General features: G+C 44.2%; 1 pseudogene; it reads right to left on the minus strand.

Annotated features, from left to right (window-relative positions):
• The window catches only part of LOC109882516 (replication protein A 70 kDa DNA-binding subunit-like), a 70,921-nt pseudogene that overhangs the window by 6,658 nt on the left and 43,928 nt on the right, over positions 1-20,335 (minus strand).

Raw genomic sequence — 20,335 nt, forward strand, 5'->3', positions numbered from 1 at the left:
TTATATGTACGTATTCTCATTCCCCCTTTTTAGATTTGTCTGTAATAGGAAGTTGTTGGGGAATTGTTAGAATACTTGTTAGATATTACTCTACTGTCGGAGCCAGAAGCATTTCGCTACACTTGCATTAACATCTGCTAACCATGTGTATGGGACCAATCAAATTTAATTTGACTTGATATTCTGTCTCCGTACATATGAACAGTTAATAACAAAGCCTTATATAGTCTGTCTCTGTACGTATGAACAGTTAACAAAGCCTTATATAGTCTGTCTCCGTATATATGAACAGCTAACAGGCCTTATATAGTCTGTCTCCGTATATATGAACAGCTAACAGGCCTTATATAGTCTGTCTCCGTATATATGAACAGCTAACAGGCCTTATATAGTCTGTCTCCGTATATATGAACAGCTAACAGGCCTTATATAGTCTGTCTCTGTACGTATGAACAGTTAACAAAGCCTTATATAGTCTGTCTCCGTATATATGAACAGCTAACAGGCCTTATATAGTCTGTCTCCGTATATATGAACAGCTAACAGGCCTTATATAGTCTGTCTCCGTATATATGAACAGCTAACAGGCCTTATATAGTCTGTCTCCGTATATATGAACAGCTAACAGGCCTTATATAGTCTGTCTCTGTATATATGAACAGCTAACAGGCCTTATATAGTCTGTCTCTGTATATATGAACAGCTAACAGGCCTTATATAGTCTGTCTCTGTACGTATGAACAGTTAACAAAGCCTTATATAGTCTGTCTCTGTATATATGAACAGCTAACAAGAATTATATAGTCTGTCTCTGTATATATGAACAGCTAACAGGCCTTATATAGTCTGTCTCTGTATATATGAACAGCTAACAAGAATTATATAGTCTGTCTCCGTATATATTAACAGCTAACAGGCCTTGTATAGTTTGTATATATGAACAGCTAACAGGCCTTATATAGTCTGTCTCCGTATATATGAACAGCTAACAGGCCTTATATAGTTTGTATATATTAACAGCTAACAGGCCTTATATAGTTTGTATATATTAACAGCTAACAGGCCTTATATAGTTTGTATATATTAACAGCTAACAGGCCTTATATAGTTTGTATATATTAACAGCTAACAGGCCTTATATAGTTTGTATATATTAACAGCTAACAGGCCTTATATAGTTTGTATATATTAACAGCTAACAGGCCTTATATAGTTTGTATATATTAACAGCTAACAGGCCTTATATAGTTTGTATATATTAACAGCTAACAGGCCTTATATAGTTTGTATATATTAACAGCTAACAGGCCTTGTATAGTTTGTATATATTAACAGCTAACAGGCCTTATATAGTTTGTATATATTAACAGCTAACAGGCCTTATATAGTTTGTATATATTAACAGCTAACAGGCCTTGTATAGTTTGTATATATTAACAGCTAACAGGCCTTATATAGTTTGTATATATGAACAGCTAACAGGCCTTATATAGTCTGTCTCCGTATATATGAACAGCTAACAGGCCTTATATAGTCTGTCTCCGTATATATGAACAGCTAACAGGCCTTATATAGTCTGTCTCCGTATATATGAACAGCTAACAGGCCTTATATAGTCTGTCTCCGTATATATGAACAGCTAACAGGCCTTATATAGTCTGTCTCCGTATATATGAACAGCTAACAGGCCTTATATAGTCTGTCTCCGTATATATGAACAGCTAACAGGCCTTATATAGTCTGTCTCCATATATATGAACAGCTAACAGGCCTTATATAGTCTGTCTCCGTATATATGTCTGTATAAACTATACCACAGGTCCAGGGCTATTCAACTATATTGTTACGGGGCCAGATTTGAAAAAGGTTATTTACAGGGGGTCCAGACATGTTCTACATGTGATTACTCTTCCTAAAACTGGTGTAAAAAACAATGAACAAACAGAAATATAATCTTATAAAGATCTTTTTTTCCTTTTTTTTCCTTTTACCCCTTTTTCTCCCCAATTTCCTGGTATCCAATTGTTTAGTAGCTACTATCTTGTCTCATCGCTACAACTCCCGTACGGGCTCGGGAGAGACGAAGGTTGAAAGTCATGCGTCCTCCGATACACAACCCAACCAAGCCGCAATGCTTCTTAACACAGCGCGCATCCAACCCGGAAGCCAGCCGCACCAATGTGTCGGAGGAAACACCGTGCACCTGGTAACCTTGGTTAGCGCGCACTGCGCCCGGCCCGCCACAGGAGTCGCTGGTGCGCGATGAGACAAGAATAGCCCTACTGGCCAAACCCTCCCTAACCCGGACGTCGCTAGGCCAATTGTGCGTCGCCCCACGGACCTCCCGGTCGCAGCTGGTTACGACAGAGCCAGGGTGTGAACCCAGGGTCTCTGGTGGCACAGCTGGCGCTGCAGTACAGCGCTCTTAACCACTGCTCTTTTATTAAAATGTTTCCTAAAAGTTCATTTGAAGTGCTTTAATAGTAGCCTAATTCACTGTTTCACATTGTTGAAATGATGGAACACATTTGTCATTATAAGACAGTTGACAACCATCACATTCATTGTTTTCTATTCATTGTTTTCTACTTCCTGTCCGTTTTGCATACATCGCTTCACCTTTTGTTTTTATTTACACAAAGGAAATATTTGACTCAAGGCATATCTCAGTTGACCAGCTTTTAGCCGGAGAAGTCTCTCTCCCGTCGTATCAGTAGAGAACGTTCTACAGCACCTCTGTGGGGGACTTAAACTCGTCAAATCTCATTGCAAAGTTAGGCCTAAAGCTAAACTCTTAACATCACAGGAGTTATCTGTGCTGGTGATGACTGAAGATAGTCACGCAGTGCAGGGTAATGGAGCGTTTATTCAGAGAAGAAAATAACATATATGTTGAAAAGAAGTACGTTTTTCAATCACCACTCCCTGGTGTATCAGGGAGTGTAGCGATCTCATCCGATAGACGAACAGACATACCCTGTACCCCTGTTAGTGGCTCTGATTGGCTGTAACTGGTATGTTGGGTGATATTGACTGACAGTAATTAGTGGGCGGGACTACAGGAAAGCAGATTCTCCCATTTGAGAATATTGAAGGTCCTGAATAGGCTCCTTTTGGCACTAAATATAGGATTTTTGATTTGTTTTCTTAATGTTCAGAATTGGCCATTCTAAAATGATAAATGGGTCAGATCTGGCCCATGGGCCGCAAGTTGAATGGCCCTGCACTGGACCATTGTGTCTCTATGGTAACGTGTTACTTGTATTAGCAGCTAATTAACCTTTGATTAATTAAGCTAACGAGGATGAGATGGCAAATTACAAACAGTAATTGGTGGTTAATTAAAGGTAATGAATGCATTAGTGGCATTGTTTGGTCATATTCCCTAAGTGATGACCACATAATAAGATTCTGTTTCTATGGTAATGGCCCGATTTCCATGACTGTGTGTGTATGTGTGTGCGTGTATATGTTTCTAGATGTGTGTATGTTTCTAGATGTGCGTGTGTGTGTGTGTGTGTGTTTTCGAGATGTGCGTGTGTAGTCACGTTGTACGTCTCCAGCTTGACTCTGTTGCGGAAGATGTGTGTGGTGAAGTTGACCTTCTGGAACACCTCGTCAAACGCTGCCTCATCCTGATGGACAGACAGGGGAAAGGTTCAGAGTGTGTATGTGTGTGTGTGCATGAGAGAGAGCGAGAGAGACAGTGTGTGTGTGCGTGCGTGTGTGCGCGTGTGTGTGTGTGTGTGTGTGTGTGTGTGTACGTCTCACCGTATCTTTAAGGTGGCCCAGAGTCTCTGCATTGTGACCCAGAATGCCCTCTGCTGTCTCATGGAAACATGTCACCCACTGGTTATCACTGAAGTCTGCTATGTTAGCCTGGAGAGGAGAGAGAGAGAGAGAGAGGGAGGGAGGGAGAGATGGAGGGAGGGAGAGAGAGAGCGAGAAGGAGAGAGAGAGAGCTAAGGAGAGTGAGAAGGAAGGAGAGAGAGCGAAGGAGAGTGAGAAGGAGGGAGAGAGAGACGGAGGGAGGGAGAGAGAGAGCGAGAAGGAGAGAGAGAGAGCGAGAAGGAGAGAGAGAGAGAGCGAAGGAGAGTGAGAAGGAGGGAGAGAGAGCGAAGGAGAGTGAGAAGGAGGGAGAGAGAGCGAAGGAGAGTGAGAAGGAGGGAGAGAGAGATGGAGGGAGGGAGAGAGAGAGAGCGAGAAGGAGAGAGAGAGAGAGCGAAGGAGAGTGAGAAGGAGGGAGAGAGAGAGGGATAGAGATGGGGAGAAAGGTAGAGACAGAGAGAGGGGGAGGGGGAGGGAGAGAGGGAGAGATAGAGATTAGAGAGAGACACAGAGTGAGTGAGTGAGTGAGAGAGAGAGAGAGAGAGAGAGAGAGAGAGAGAGAGAGAGAGAGAGAGAGAGAGAGACACACAGAGTGAGTGAGTGAGTGAGAGAGAGAGAGAGAGAGAGAGAGAGAGAGAGAGAGAGAGAGACACAGAGTGAGTGAGTGAGTGAGTGAGAGAGAGAGAGAGAGAGAGAGAGAGAGAGAGAGAGAGAGAGAGAGAGAGAGAGAGAGAGAGAGACACACAGAGTGAGTGAGTGAGAGAGAGAGAGAGAGAGACACACAGAGTGAGTGAGTGAGAGAGAGAGAGAGAGAGAGAGAGAGAGAGAGAGAGAGACACACAGAGTGAGTGAGTGAGTGAGAGAGAGAGAGAGAGAGAGAGACACACAGAGTGAGAGAGAGAGAGAGAGAGAGAGAGAGAGAGACACACAGAGTGAGAGAGAGAGAGAGAGAGAGAGAGACACACACAGAGTGAGTGAGTGAGAGAGAGAGAGAGAGAGAGAGAGAGAGAGAGACACACGAGTGAGAGAGAGAGAGAGAGAGAGAGAGAGAGAGAGAGAGAGAGAGACACACAGAGTGAGTGAGTGAGAGAGAGAGAGAGAGAGAGAGAGAGAGAGACACACAGAGTGAGAGAGAGAGAGAGAGAGAGAGAGAGAGAGACACAGAGTGAGTGAGTGAGAGAGAGAGAGAGAGAGACACACAGAGTGAGTGAGTGAGAGAGAGAGAGAGAGAGAGAGAGAGACACACAGAGTGAGTGAGTGAGTGAGAGAGAGAGAGAGAGACACACAGAGTGAGTGTCGAGGTTGTTTCTATGTCGTGTAAGTGCTCTTCAGTATATGTGTTCAGTATATGTGTTCAGTATATGTGTTCAGTATATGTGTTCAGTATATGTGTTCAGTATATGTGTTCAGTATATGTGTTCAGTGTATGTGTTCAGTATATGTGTTCAGTGTATGTGTTCAGTATATGTGTTCAGTATATGTGTTCAGTATATGTGTTCAGTATATGTGTTCAGTATATGTGTTCAGTATATGTGTTCAGTGTATGTGTTCAGTGTATGTGTTCAGTATATGTGTTCAGTATATGTGTTCAGTATATGTGTTCAGTATATGTGTTCAGTATATGTGTTCAGTATATGTGTTCAGTATATGTGTTCAGTGTATGTGTTCAGTGTATGTGTTCAGTGTATGTGTTCAGTATATGTGTTCAGTGTATGTGTTCAGTATATGTGTTCAGTGTATGTGTTCAGTGTATGTGTTCAGTATATGTGTTCAGTGTATGTGTTCAGTATATGTGTTCAGTATATGTGTTCAGTATATGTGTTCAGTGTATGTGTTCAGTATATGTGTTCAGTGTATATATACTGAGAGTACAAAACATTAAGAAAACCTGCTCTTTCCATGACATACACTGACCAGGTGCAAACTATGATCCATTATTGATGTCACTTGTTAAATCCACTTCAGTCAGTGTAGATGAAGGGGAGGAGATGGGTTAAATAATATTGTTTAAGCCTTGAGACTATTGAGACATGGATTGTATATGTGTGCCATTCAGAGGGTGAATGGGCAAGACGAACATTTAAAACTTGTTAGAGCTAGGGTCCTTTTTCTCTATTCCCGCCTGACTGACGTGCCCAAAGTAACCTGCCTGTTGCTCAGGCCCTGAAGCCAGGATATGCAAATCATTGATACCATTGGAAAGAAAACACTTTGAAGTTTGTAGAAATGTTAATGTAGGAAAATATAACACATTATATATATATAACACATTAGATAGCTCTTACAATGGAAAGTATAGAGAAATAATGAAATCTAGCTCCCGGTATGCAATTCCTATGTCTTCCACAGTGTGTCAGCACTCTATGTTCAAGGTTTCAGGCTTGTTTCTTCCAAAACGAATGAGAAAGACAGTTTTAGTACAAGGACACAGTCTTGGGAATTCGTGTTTGTGCGAGCGATGAAGACATTAAGCACCTGCTTACATCGGTTTCCTATTGAACATACTTCTTTCCTTATGAAATATTATAGTTTGATTACATTTTAGGGAATCTGAGTCAATAGAAATGTATTTTGACTTTAACAAAGTTAACGGTAGATTTTTGGATTCCTTTCTCTGCAAGTTGAACGAGTGGATTACACAAATCGATGGCGCCAACTAAACAGACTTTTTGGAATATAAAGAAGGATTTTATCTAACAAAACGACACTACATGTTATAGCTGGGACCCTTTAGATGACAAATCAGAGAGATTTTCAAAAAGTAAGTGAATATTTAATCACTATTTGTGAATTTCTGAAACCTGTGCTGGTGGAAAAATAGTTTGATATGAGACGCCTTCCTCAAACAATCACATGACATGCTTTTTCTGTAATGGCTACTGTAAATCAGACAGTGCAGTTAGATGAACAAGAATTTAAGCTTTCAGCTGATATAAGACACTTGTATGAACCTAAATGTTTAATATCCATAATGTTTATGATTATTTATTTGAATTGCGTGCCCTCCAGTTTCACCAGAAGTTGTCCCGCTAGCGGGATGCCTATCCCTAAGATTAAGTCCCCTTTGAACAGGGTATGGTAGAAGGTCAACATGGGCCAGCATCCCTGTTAAATGCTTTCGACACCTTGTAAAGTCTGTTCTGAAGGCGAATGGGGGAGGACAATATTAGGAAGGTGTGGCTAATGTTTTGTATACTTAGTGTATGTCTGTCCTTTATGTGTGTGTGTGTGTGGGGGGGGGGGTGTTGTTGTACTCACAGACAGCATGACGCAGTATTTGTAGTTAGGGAATTGTTTGTCACACTTCTCACAGTGGTAGAGTCCATTTGGTTGTTCTATTACCTTCTTCTTACAATCTGCAGAGGGACAGGCCTGGTACAGACAGCTTTCCTTACCACTAAACAACACTGTGGCTACACAGCTGAAATAATCCGCCTGTAGAAAGGGAGAAGGGAGGGGGAGAGAGAGAGAGGAAAAGAGAGAAGGAGAGAGAGTGAGGGGGAGAGAGATGGAGGGGGGATGGAGGGAGGGATGGATGGAGGAGGGGTGGATGGAGGGAGGTAAGATGAGAAAGAGGGAAAAAGAGAGAAAAGAGGACAACAAAAAGAGAGAGAAAGTGGATGGTAAGAGACACAGAGAGGCAGAGAAAGAGACACAGAGAGACAAAGAGAGACAGATATAGAAAGACACAGAGAGAAACCGAGAGAGAGAGAGAGAGAGAGACACAATAGCAGGGACAACATTTTCTCAAAATGAATTTCAGTTGCAGCACAAGTCACAAAAGCAGTCGAAAGGCAATGCAATTATAAAGAAGAAGCTTGTAAAATTATGTGTCTCTGCAGTTGAAAGAGAATATGTGTATATACCCGCCTGTGTGTATGTGTCTCTGCAGTTGAAAGAGAATATGTGTATATACCCGCCTGTGTGTACGTGTCTCTGCAGTTGCAAGAGAATATGTGTATATACCTGCCTGTGTGTACGTGTCTCTGCAGTTGAAAGAGAATATGTGTGTACCCGCCTGTGTGTATGTGTCTCTGCAGTTGAAAGAGAATATGTGTATATACCCGCCTGTGTGTACGTGTCTCTGCAGTTGAAAGAGAATATGTGTGTACCCGCCTGTGTGTACGTGTCTCTGCAGTTGAAAGAGAATATGTGTGTACCCGCCTGTGTGTATGTGTCTCTGCAGTTGAAAGAGAATATGTGTATATACCCGCCTGTGTGTACGTGTCTCTGCAGTTGAAAGAGAATATGTGTGTACCCGCCTGTGTGTACGTGTCTCTGCAGTTGAAAGAGAATATGTGTGTACCCGCCTGTGTGTATGTGTCTCTGCAGTTGAAAGAGAATATGTGTATATACCCGCCTGTGTGTATGTGTCTAAGGTTGAAACAGAATATGTGTATATACCCGCCTGTGTGTACGTGTCTCTGCAGTTGAAAGAGAATATGTGTGTACCCGCCTGTGTGTATGTGTCTCTGCAGTTGAAAGAGAATATGTGTGTACCCGCCTGTGTGTATGTGTCTCTGCAGTTGAAAGAGAATATGTGTGTACCCGCCTGTGTGTATGTGTCTCTGCAGTTGAAAGAGAATATGTGTATATACCCGCCTGTGTGTATGTGTCTAAGGTTGAAAGAGAATATGTGTATATACCCGCCTGTGTGTACGTGTCTCTGCAGTTGAAAGAGAATATGTGTGTACCCGCCTGTGTGTATGTGTCTCTGCAGTTGAAAGAGAATATGTGTGTACCCGCCTGTGTGTATGTGTCTCTGCAGTTGAAAGAGAATATGTGTGTACCCGCCTGTGTGTATGTGTCTCTGCAGTTGAAAGAGAATATGTATATACCCGCCTGTGTGTATGTGTCTCTGCAGTTGAAAGAGAATATGTGTGTACCCGCCTGTGTGTATGTGTCTCTGCAGTTGAAAGAGAATATGTGTATATACCCGCCTGTGTGTATGTGTCTCTGCAGTTGAAAGAGAATATGTGTGTACCCGCCTGTGTGTACGTGTCTCTGCAGTTGAAAGAGAATATGTGTATATACCCGCCTGTGTGTATGTGTCTCTGCAGTTGAAAGAGAATATGTGTGTACCCGCCTGTGTGTATGTGTCTCTGCAGTTGAAAGTGAATATGTGTGTACCCGCCTGTGTGTACGTGTCTCTGCAGTTGAAAGAGAATATGTGTATATACCCGCCTGTGTGTACGTGTCTCTGCAGTTGAAAGAGAATATGTGTGTACCCGCCTGTGTGTATGTGTCTCTGCAGTTGAAAGAGAATATGTGTATATACCCGCCTGTGTGTACGTGTCTCTGCAGTTGAAAGAGAATATGTGTGTACCCGCCTGTGTGTATGTGTCTCTGCAGTTGAAAGAGAATATGTGTATATACCCGCCTGTGTGTATGTGTCTCTGCAGTTGAAAGAGAATATGTCTGTACCCGCCTGTGTGTACGTGTCTCTGCAGTTGAAAGAGAATATGTGTGTACCCGCCTGTGTGTACGTGTCTCTGCAGTTGAAAGAGAATATGTGTACCCGCCTGTGTGTACGTGTCTCTGCAGTTGAAAGAGAATATGTGTGTACCTGCCTGTGTGTATGTGTCTCTGCAGTTGAAAGAGAATATGTGTGTACCCGCCTGTGTGTACGTGTCTCTGCAGTTGAAAGAGAATATGTGTGTACCCGCCTGTGTATATGTGTCTCTGCAGTTGAAAGAGAATATGTGTGTACCCGCCTGTGTGTATGTGTCTCTGCAGTTGAAAGAGAATATGTGTGTACCCGCCTGTGTGTACGTGTCTCTGCAGTTGAACGAGAATATGTGTGTACCCGCCTGTGTGTATGTGTCTCTGCAGTTGAAAGAGAATATGTGTATATACCCGCCTGTGTGTACGTGTCTCTGCAGTTGAAAGAGAATATGTGTGTACCCGCCTGTGTGTATGTGTCTCTGCAGTTGAAAGAGAATATGTGTATATACCCGCCTGTGTGTACGTGTCTCTGCAGTTGAAAGAGAATATGTGTGTACCCGCCTGTGTGTACGTGTCTCTGCAGTTGAAAGAGAATATGTGTGTACCCACCTGTGTGTATGTGTCTCTGCAGTTGAAAGAGAATATGTGTATATACCCGCCTGTGTGTATGTGTCTAAGGTTGAAAGAGAATATGTGTATATACCCGCCTGTGTGTATGTGTCTCTGCAGTTGAAAGAGAATATGTGTGTACCCGCCTGTGTGTATGTGTCTCTGCAGTTGAAAGAGAATATGTGTGTACCCGCCTGTGTGTATGTGTCTCTGCAGTTGAAAGAGAATATGTGTATATACCCGCCTGTGTGTACGTGTCTCTGCAGTTGAAAGAGAATATGTGTGTACCCGCCTGTGTGTACGTGTCTCTGCAGTTGAAAGAGAATATGTGTGTACCCGCCTGTGTGTATGTGTCTCTGCAGTTGAAAGAGAATATGTGTGTACCCGCCTGTGTGTATGTGTCTAAGGTTGAAAGAGAATATGTGTATATACCCGCCTGTGTGTATGTGTCTAAGGTTGAAAGAGAATATGTGTATATACCCGCCTGTGTGTATGTGTCTAAGGTTGAAACAGAATATGTGTATATACCCGCCTGTGTGTACGTGTCTCTGCAGTTGAAAGAGAATATGTGTGTACCCGCCTGTGTGTATGTGTCTCTGCAGTTGAAAGAGAATATGTGTGTACCCGCCTGTGTGTATGTGTCTCTGCAGTTGAAAGAGAATATGTGTGTACCCGCCTGTGTGTATGTGTCTCTGCAGTTGAAAGAGAATATGTGTATATACCCGCCTGTGTGTATGTGTCTAAGGTTGAAAGAGAATATGTGTATATACCCGCCTGTGTGTACGTGTCTCTGCAGTTGAAAGAGAATATGTGTGTACCCGCCTGTGTGTATGTGTCTCTGCAGTTGAAAGAGAATATGTGTGTACCCGCCTGTGTGTATGTGTCTCTGCAGTTGAAAGAGAATATGTGTGTACCCGCCTGTGTGTATGTGTCTCTGCAGTTGAAAGAGAATATGTATATACCCGCCTGTGTGTATGTGTCTCTGCAGTTGAAAGAGAATATGTGTGTACCCGCCTGTGTGTATGTGTCTCTGCAGTTGAAAGAGAATATGTGTATATACCCGCCTGTGTGTATGTGTCTCTGCAGTTGAAAGAGAATATGTGTGTACCCGCCTGTGTGTACGTGTCTCTGCAGTTGAAAGAGAATATGTGTATATACCCGCCTGTGTGTATGTGTCTCTGCAGTTGAAAGAGAATATGTGTGTACCCGCCTGTGTGTATGTGTCTCTGCAGTTGAAAGTGAATATGTGTGTACCCGCCTGTGTGTACGTGTCTCTGCAGTTGAAAGAGAATATGTGTATATACCCGCCTGTGTGTACGTGTCTCTGCAGTTGAAAGAGAATATGTGTGTACCCGCCTGTGTGTATGTGTCTCTGCAGTTGAAAGAGAATATGTGTATATACCCGCCTGTGTGTACGTGTCTCTGCAGTTGAAAGAGAATATGTGTGTACCCGCCTGTGTGTATGTGTCTCTGCAGTTGAAAGAGAATATGTGTATATACCCGCCTGTGTGTATGTGTCTCTGCAGTTGAAAGAGAATATGTCTGTACCCGCCTGTGTGTACGTGTCTCTGCAGTTGAAAGAGAATATGTGTGTACCCGCCTGTGTGTACGTGTCTCTGCAGTTGAAAGAGAATATGTGTACCCGCCTGTGTGTACGTGTCTCTGCAGTTGAAAGAGAATATGTGTGTACCTGCCTGTGTGTATGTGTCTCTGCAGTTGAAAGAGAATATGTGTGTACCCGCCTGTGTGTACGTGTCTCTGCAGTTGAAAGAGAATATGTGTGTACCCGCCTGTGTATATGTGTCTCTGCAGTTGAAAGAGAATATGTGTGTACCCGCCTGTGTGTATGTGTCTCTGCAGTTGAAAGAGAATATGTGTGTACCCGCCTGTGTGTACGTGTCTCTGCAGTTGAACGAGAATATGTGTGTACCCGCCTGTGTGTATGTGTCTCTGCAGTTGAAAGAGAATATGTGTATATACCCGCCTGTGTGTACGTGTCTCTGCAGTTGAAAGAGAATATGTGTGTACCCGCCTGTGTGTATGTGTCTCTGCAGTTGAAAGAGAATATGTGTATATACCCGCCTGTGTGTACGTGTCTCTGCAGTTGAAAGAGAATATGTGTGTACCCGCCTGTGTGTACGTGTCTCTGCAGTTGAAAGAGAATATGTGTGTACCCACCTGTGTGTATGTGTCTCTGCAGTTGAAAGAGAATATGTGTATATACCCGCCTGTGTGTATGTGTCTAAGGTTGAAAGAGAATATGTGTATATACCCGCCTGTGTGTATGTGTCTCTGCAGTTGAAAGAGAATATGTGTGTACCCGCCTGTGTGTATGTGTCTCTGCAGTTGAAAGAGAATATGTGTGTACCCGCCTGTGTGTATGTGTCTCTGCAGTTGAAAGAGAATATGTGTATATACCCGCCTGTGTGTACGTGTCTCTGCAGTTGAAAGAGAATATGTGTGTACCCGCCTGTGTGTACGTGTCTCTGCAGTTGAAAGAGAATATGTGTGTACCCGCCTGTGTGTATGTGTCTCTGCAGTTGAAAGAGAATATGTGTGTACCCGCCTGTGTGTATGTGTCTAAGGTTGAAAGAGAATATGTGTATATACCCGCCTGTGTGTATGTGTCTAAGGTTGAAAGAGAATATGTGTATATACCCGCCTGTGTGTATGTGTCTAAGGTTGAAAGAGAATATGTGTGTACCCGCCTGTGTGTACGTGTCTCTGCAGTTGAAAGAGAATATGTGTGTACCCGCCTGTGTGTACGTGTCTCTGCAGTTGAAAGAGAATATGTGTGTACCCGCCTGTGTGTATGTGTCTCTGCAGTTGAAAGAGAATATGTGTGTACCCGCCTGTGTGTACGTGTCTCTGCAGTTGAAAGAGAATATGTGTGTACCCGCCTGTGTGTACGTGTCTCTGCAGTTGAAAGAGAATATGTGTGTACCCGCCTGTGTGTATGTGTCTCTGCAGTTGAAAGAGAATATGTGTGTACCCGCCTGTGTGTACGTGTCTCTGCAGTTGAAAGAGAATATGTGTATATACCCGCCTGTGTGTATGTGTCTCTGCAGTTGAAAGAGAATATGTGTGTACCCGCCTGTGTGTATGTGTCTCTGCAGTTGAAAGTGAATATGTGTGTACCCGCCTGTGTGTACGTGTCTCTGCAGTTGAAAGAGAATATGTGTATATACCCGCCTGTGTGTACGTGTCTCTGCAGTTGAAAGAGAATATGTGTGTACCCGCCTGTGTGTATGTGTCTCTGCAGTTGAAAGAGAATATGTGTATATACCCGCCTGTGTGTACGTGTCTCTGCAGTTGAAAGAGAATATGTGTGTACCCGCCTGTGTGTATGTGTCTCTGCAGTTGAAAGAGAATATGTGTATATACCCGCCTGTGTGTATGTGTCTCTGCAGTTGAAAGAGAATATGTGTGTACCCGCCTGTGTGTACGTGTCTCTGCAGTTGAAAGAGAATATGTGTGTACCCGCCTGTGTGTACGTGTCTCTGCAGTTGAAAGAGAATATGTGTACCCGCCTGTGTGTACGTGTCTCTGCAGTTGAAAGAGAATATGTGTGTACCCGCCTGTGTGTATGTGTCTCTGCAGTTGAAAGAGAATATGTGTGTACCCGCCTGTGTGTACGTGTCTCTGCAGTTGAAAGAGAATATGTGTGTACCCGCCTGTGTATATGTGTCTCTGCAGTTGAAAGAGAATATGTGTGTACCCCGCCTGTGTGTATGTGTCTCTGCAGTTGAAAGAGAATATGTGTGTACCCGCCTGTGTGTACGTGTCTCTGCAGTTGAAAGAGAATATGTGTGTACCCGCCTGTGTGTATGTGTCTCTGCAGTTGAAAGAGAATATGTGTATATACCCGCCTGTGTGTACGTGTCTCTGCAGTTGAAAGAGAATATGTGTGTACCCGCCTGTGTGTATGTGTCTCTGCAGTTGAAAGAGAATATGTGTATATACCCGCCTGTGTGTACGTGTCTCTGCAGTTGAAAGAGAATATGTGTGTACCCGCCTGTGTGTACGTGTCTCTGCAGTTGAAAGAGAATATGTGTGTACCCGCCTGTGTGTATGTGTCTCTGCAGTTGAAAGAGAATATGTGTATATACCCCGCCTGTGTGTATGTGTCTAAGGTTGAAAGAGAATATGTGTATATACCCGCCTGTGTGTATGTGTCTCTGCAGTTGAAAGAGAATATGTGTGTACCCGCCTGTGTGTATGTGTCTCTGCAGTTGAAAGAGAATATGTGTGTACCCGCCTGTGTGTATGTGTCTCTGCAGTTGAAAGAGAATATGTGTATATACCCGCCTGTGTGTACGTGTCTCTGCAGTTGAAAGAGAATATGTGTGTACCCGCCTGTGTGTACGTGTCTCTGCAGTTGAAAGAGAATATGTGTGTACCCGCCTGTGTGTATGTGTCTCTGCAGTTGAAAGAGAATATGTGTGTACCCGCCTGTGTGTATGTGTCTAAGGTTGAAAGAGAATATGTGTATATACCCGCCTGTGTGTATGTGTCTAAGGTTGAAAGAGAATATGTGTATATACCCGCCTGTGTGTATGTGTCTAAGGTTGAAAGAGAATATGTGTGTACCCGCCTGTGTGTACGTGTCTCTGCAGTTGAAAGAGAATATGTGTGTACCCGCCTGTGTGTACGTGTCTCTGCAGTTGAAAGAGAATATGTGTGTACCCGCCTGTGTGTATGTGTCTCTGCAGTTGAAAGAGAATATGTGTGTACCCGCCTGTGTGTACGTGTCTCTGCAGTTGAAAGAGAATATGTGTGTACCCGCCTGTGTGTACGTGTCTCTGCAGTTGAAAGAGAATATGTGTGTACCCGCCTGTGTGTATGTGTCTCTGCAGTTGAAAGAGAATATGTGTGTACCCGCCTGTGTGTACGTGTCTCTGCAGTTGAAAGAGAATATGTGTATATACCCCGCCTGTGTGTACGTGTCTCTGCAGTTGAAAGAGAATATGTGTGTACCCGCCTGTGTGTATGTGTCTCTGCAGTTGAAAGAGAATATGTGTGTACCCGCCTGTGTGTACGTGTCTCTGCAGTTGAAAGAGAATATGTGTATATACCCGCCTGTGTGTACGTGTCTCTGCAGTTGAAAGAGAATATGTGTGTACCCGCCTGTGTGTATGTGTCTCTGCAGTTGAAAGAGAATATGTGTATATACCCGCCTGTGTGTATGTGTCTCTGCAGTTGAAAGAGAATATGTGTATATACCCGCCTGTGTGTATGTGTCTCTGCAGTTGAAAGAGAATATGTGTGTACCCGCCTGTGTGTATGTGTCTCTGCAGTTGAAAGAGAATATGTGTGTACCTGCCTGTGTGTATGTGTCTCTGCAGTTGAAAGAGAATATGTGTATATACCCGCCTGTGTGTATGTGTCTCTGCAGTTGAAAGAGAATATGTGTGTACCCGCCTGTGTGTATGTGTCTCTGCAGTTGAAAGAGAATATGTGTATATACCCGCCTGTGTGTATGTGTCTCTGCAGTTGAAAGAGAATATGTGTGTACCCGCCTGTGTGTATGTGTCTAAGGTTGGTATAATTTATGGTGTTATTAGCACCTAAGGCTTGAGCGAGGACTCAGCAGCGGTAGAGACAGAAGATGGTAATTCAGCAGGATAAAGCCTATTCTCTCCTAGCTGCAGAGACATGCCTGGTAGAGTAACACAACATTAAAACACAGTTAAATACCAGAGACATGCCTGGCAGAGTAACACAACATTACCATCCAGTTAAATACCAGAGACATGCCTGGTAGAGTAACACAACATTACCATCCAGTTTAATACCAGAGACATGCCTGGCAGAGTAACACAACATTACCATCCAGTTAAATACCAGAGACATGCCTGGTAGAGTAACACAACATTACCATCCAGTTAAATACCAGAGACATGCCTGGTAGAGTAACACAACATTACCAACCAGTTAAATACCAGAGACATGCCTGGTAGAGTAACACAACATTACCAACCAGTTAAATACCAGAGACATGCCTGGTAGAGTAACACAACATTACCATCCAGTTAAATACCAGAGACATGCCTGGTAGAATAACACAACATTACCATCCAGTTTAATACCAGAGACATGCCTGGTAGAGTAACACAACATTACCATCCAGTTAAATACCAGAGACATGCCTGGTAGAGTAACACAACATTACCATCCAGTTAAATACCAGAGACATGCCTGGTAGAGTAACACAACATTACCAACCAGTTAAATACCAGAGACATGCCTGGTAGAGTAACACAACATTACCAACCAGTTAAATACCAGAGACATGCCTGGTAGAATAACACAACATTACCAACCAGTTAAATACCAGAGACATGCCTGGTAGAATAACACAACATTAAAACACAGTTAAATACCAGAGATATGCCTGGTAGAGTAACACAACATTACCATCCAGTTAAATACCAGAGACATGCCTGGTAGAATAACACAACATTAAAACACAGTTAAATACCAGAGACATGCCTGGTAGAATAACACAACATTACCAACCAGTTAAATACCAGAGACATGCCTGGTAGAGTAACACAACATTAAAACACAGTTAAATACCAGAGACATGCCTGGTAGAATAACACAACATTAAAACACAGTTAAATACCAGAGACATGCCTGGTAGAGTAACACAACATTACCATCCAGTTAAATACCAGAGACATGCCTGGTAGAATAACACAACATTAAAACACAGTTAAATACCAGAGACATGCCTGGTAGAGTAACACAACATTAAAACACAGTTAAATACCAGAGACATGCCTGGTAGAATAACACAACATTACCACACAGTTAAATACCAGAGACATGCCTGGTAGAATAACACAACATTACCATCCAGTTAAATACCAGAGACATGCCTGGTAGAGTAACACAACATTACCAACCAGTTAAATACCAGAGACATGCCTGGTAGAGTAACACAACATTACCAACCAGTTAAATACCAGAGACATGCCTGGCAGAGTAACACAACATTAAAACACAGTTAAATACCAGAGACATGCCTGGTAGAATAACACAACATTAAACTACTACTGTAGGAAGAGAGAACTACTGTAGGAAGAGACAACTACTGTAGGAAGAGACAAGTACTGTAGGAAGAGACAACTACTATAGGAAGAGACAAGTACTGTAGGAAGAGACAAGTACTGTAGGAAGAGACAACTACTGTAGGAAGAGACAACTACTGTAGGAAGAGACAACTACTGTAGGAAGAGACAAGTACTGTAGGAAGAGACAACTACTGTAGGAAGAGACAGCTACTGTACGAAGAGCAAGTGTGTGTGTGTGTGTGTGTGTGTGTGTGTGTGTGTGTGTGTGTGTGTGTGTGTGTGTGTGTGTGTGTGTGTGTGTGCGTGGTCGTGTGTGTTTATGTGTGTTTGTGACAGGTACAAATGAAAGGTTGAAGGGAAGGTGTGTGTAGCTTTTTAGGTTCACAGTCTGATAGACAGGGACTGACGCAAGTAGACATTTACTGACACAGTGAGGACTAATTATCCCTGAACACAAAGGTAATTACAGCACATCAATAACAGTTCCTGTTTGTGTGTGTGTGTGTGTGTGTGTGTGTGTGTGTGTGTGTACCTACTCAATCATTCGAGAGTAGGTCGGTCCCAGAGAAGTTGATGTCCATTGTCACTTTGACCTTTACAGAACACAACATGTTACCATCAGGTTCAATGACCTTTGACCTATACTTGACACACCACATTACAGTAGGGCTCAACGAGCTTTGACTTCTTGACCCCTGCAGGCTACAGTGACTCAGACCCAAACCATCTGTCCCGGGTTGTATCCAAAATGACCCCCTTTATATACACCCTGTCCCAATAGGGCGTCAAATAGGGCCCTGGTCAAAGAAGAAAACTATATAGGAAATAGGATGATATTTGGGACACATCCCCAGACATCTCTGCTCTTTCCCAGAACCCTAATGAGACTAACAAGAGAGTTAACGACAAAAGTCTAATTAGTGGCATTCCCCCCCCCAGCTTTGCCGACCTCCCAAACCACTCTACCCTCTGTCTTCCACTCTACCCTGGAGTCGTCACGCTCCCAGAACTCTGATTCAACTCCTCCCACCACCCTCTGTCTTCCTGGAGTAAATCACGCTCCCAGAACTCTGATTCAACTCCTCCCACCACCCTCTGTCTTCCTGGAGTCATCAGGCTCCCAGAACTCTGATTCAACTCCTCCCACCACCCTCTGTCTTCCTGGAGTCATCAGGCTCCCAGAACTCTGATTCAACTCCTCCCACCACCCTCTGTCTTCCTGGATTCGTCACGCTCCCAGAACTCTGATTCAACTCCTCCCACCACCCTCTGTCTTCCTGGATTCGTCACGCTCCCAGAACTCTGATTCAACTCCTCCCACCACCCTCTGTCTTCCTGGAGTCATCACGCTCCCAGAACTCTGATTCAACTCCTCCCACCACCCTCTGTCTTCCTGGAGTCGTCACGCTCCCAGAACTCTGATTAAACTCCTCCCACCACCCTCTGTCTTCCTGGAGTCATCAGGCTCCCAGAACTCTGATTCAACTCCTCCCACCACCCTCTGTCTTCCTGGAGTCGTCACGCTCCCAGAACTCTGATTCAACTCCTCCCACCACCCTCTGTCTTCCTGGAGTAAATCACGCTCCCAGAACTCTGATTCAACTCCTCCCACCACCCTCTGTCTTCCTGGAGTCATCAGGCTCCCAGAACTCTGATTCAACTCCTCCCACCACCCTCTGTCTTCCTGGAGTGGTAACGCTCCCAGAACTCTGATTCAACTCCTCCCACCACCCTCTGTCTTCCTGGAGTCGTCACACTCCCAGAACTCTGATTCAACTCCTCCCACCACCCTCTGTCATCCTGGAGTCGTCACACTCCCAGAACTCTGATTCAACTCCTCCCACCACCCTCTGTCTTCCTAGAGTCGTCACACTCCCAGAACTCTGATTCAACTCCTCCCACCACCCTCTGTCTTCCTAGAGTCGTCACACTCCCAGAACTCTGATTCAACTCCTCCCACCACCCTCTGTCTTCCTGGAGTCATCAGGCTCCCAGAACTCTGATTCAACTCCTCCCACCACCCTCTGTCTTCCTGGAGTCATCAGGCTCCCAGAACTCTGATTCAACTCCTCCCACCACCCTCTGTCTTCCTGGAGTCATCAGGCTCCCAGAACTCTGATTCAACTCCTCCCACCACCCTCTGTCTTCCTGGAGTCATCAGGCTCCCAGAACTCTGATTCAACTCCTCCCACCACCCTCTGTCTTCCTGGAGTCATCAGGCTCCCAGAACTCTGATCTCACTCCTCCCACCACCCTCTGTCTTCCTAGAGTCGTCACACTCCCAGCACTCTGATTTAGAATTACATATGGTATGGTAGAAATGGTAGAAATGTATGATGTTGGAATCTCAGAATTGAGAGGTTGGAATGAAAGAATGTCAGAGCAGGAAATAACAGAATAAGAGAGGTTGAGAATATGATATGGGACAGAGGGAGAGAGAAATGGAGAGTTTGAGAGATGGATAGATTTTGAAGCGAGAGATGAGGTTAGATGACTATCTACCTTAATCCCCCTTTGTAGCTTTCTCCTTTTTTACCTCCTTCCCCCTTTCCCCTTCTTCCTCTCTGGCCTGCTCTCTTTCTGTAGTTCTCAGTGTACAGAGTCCCTCCCCCTTTCCCCTTCTTCCTCTCTGGCCTGCTCTCTTTCTGTAGTTCTCAGTGTACAGAGTCCCTCCCCCTTTCCCCTTCTTCCTCTCTGGCCTGCTCTCTTTCTGTAGTTCTCAGTGTACAGAGTCCCTCCCCCTTTCCCCTTCTTCCTCTCTGGCCTGCTCTCTTTCTGTAGTTCTCAGTGTACAGAGTCCCTCCCCCTTTCCCCTACTTCCTCTCTGGCCTGCTCTCTTTCTGTAGTTCTCAGTGTACAGAGTCCCTCCCCCTTTCCCCTTCTTCCTCTCTGGCCTGCTCTCTTTCTGTAGTTCTCAGTGTACAGAGTCCCTCCCCCTTTCCCCTTCTTCCTCTCTGGCCTGCTCTCTTTCTGTAGTTCTCAGTGTACAGAGTCCCTCCCCCTTTCCCCTTCTTCCTCTCTGGCCTGCTCTCTTTCTGTAGTTCTCAGTGTACAGAGTCCCTCAGGAAGTCTTAACCTGGAAACCACCAAGGAAAACCTACACACACACACACCTGTTAACCTACAGGAGGGCTTCAGGAGGGCATCTCTCCAGGAACAGGGTTGGAGTTAAAACCTACAGGGGGGCATCTCTCCAGGAACAGGGTTGGAGTTAAAACCTACAGGAGGGCATCAGGAGGGCATCTCTCCAGGAACAGGGTTGGAGTTAAAACCTACAGGAGGGCATCTCTCCATGACCAGGGTTGGAGTTAAAACCTACAGGAGGGCATCTCTCCAAGAACAGGGTTGGAGTTAAAACCTACAGGAGGGTTTCT

The sequence above is a fragment of the Oncorhynchus kisutch genome, linkage group LG29 (assembly GCF_002021735.2).
Source record: "Oncorhynchus kisutch isolate 150728-3 linkage group LG29, Okis_V2, whole genome shotgun sequence".
NCBI lineage: Eukaryota > Metazoa > Chordata > Actinopteri > Salmoniformes > Salmonidae > Oncorhynchus > Oncorhynchus kisutch.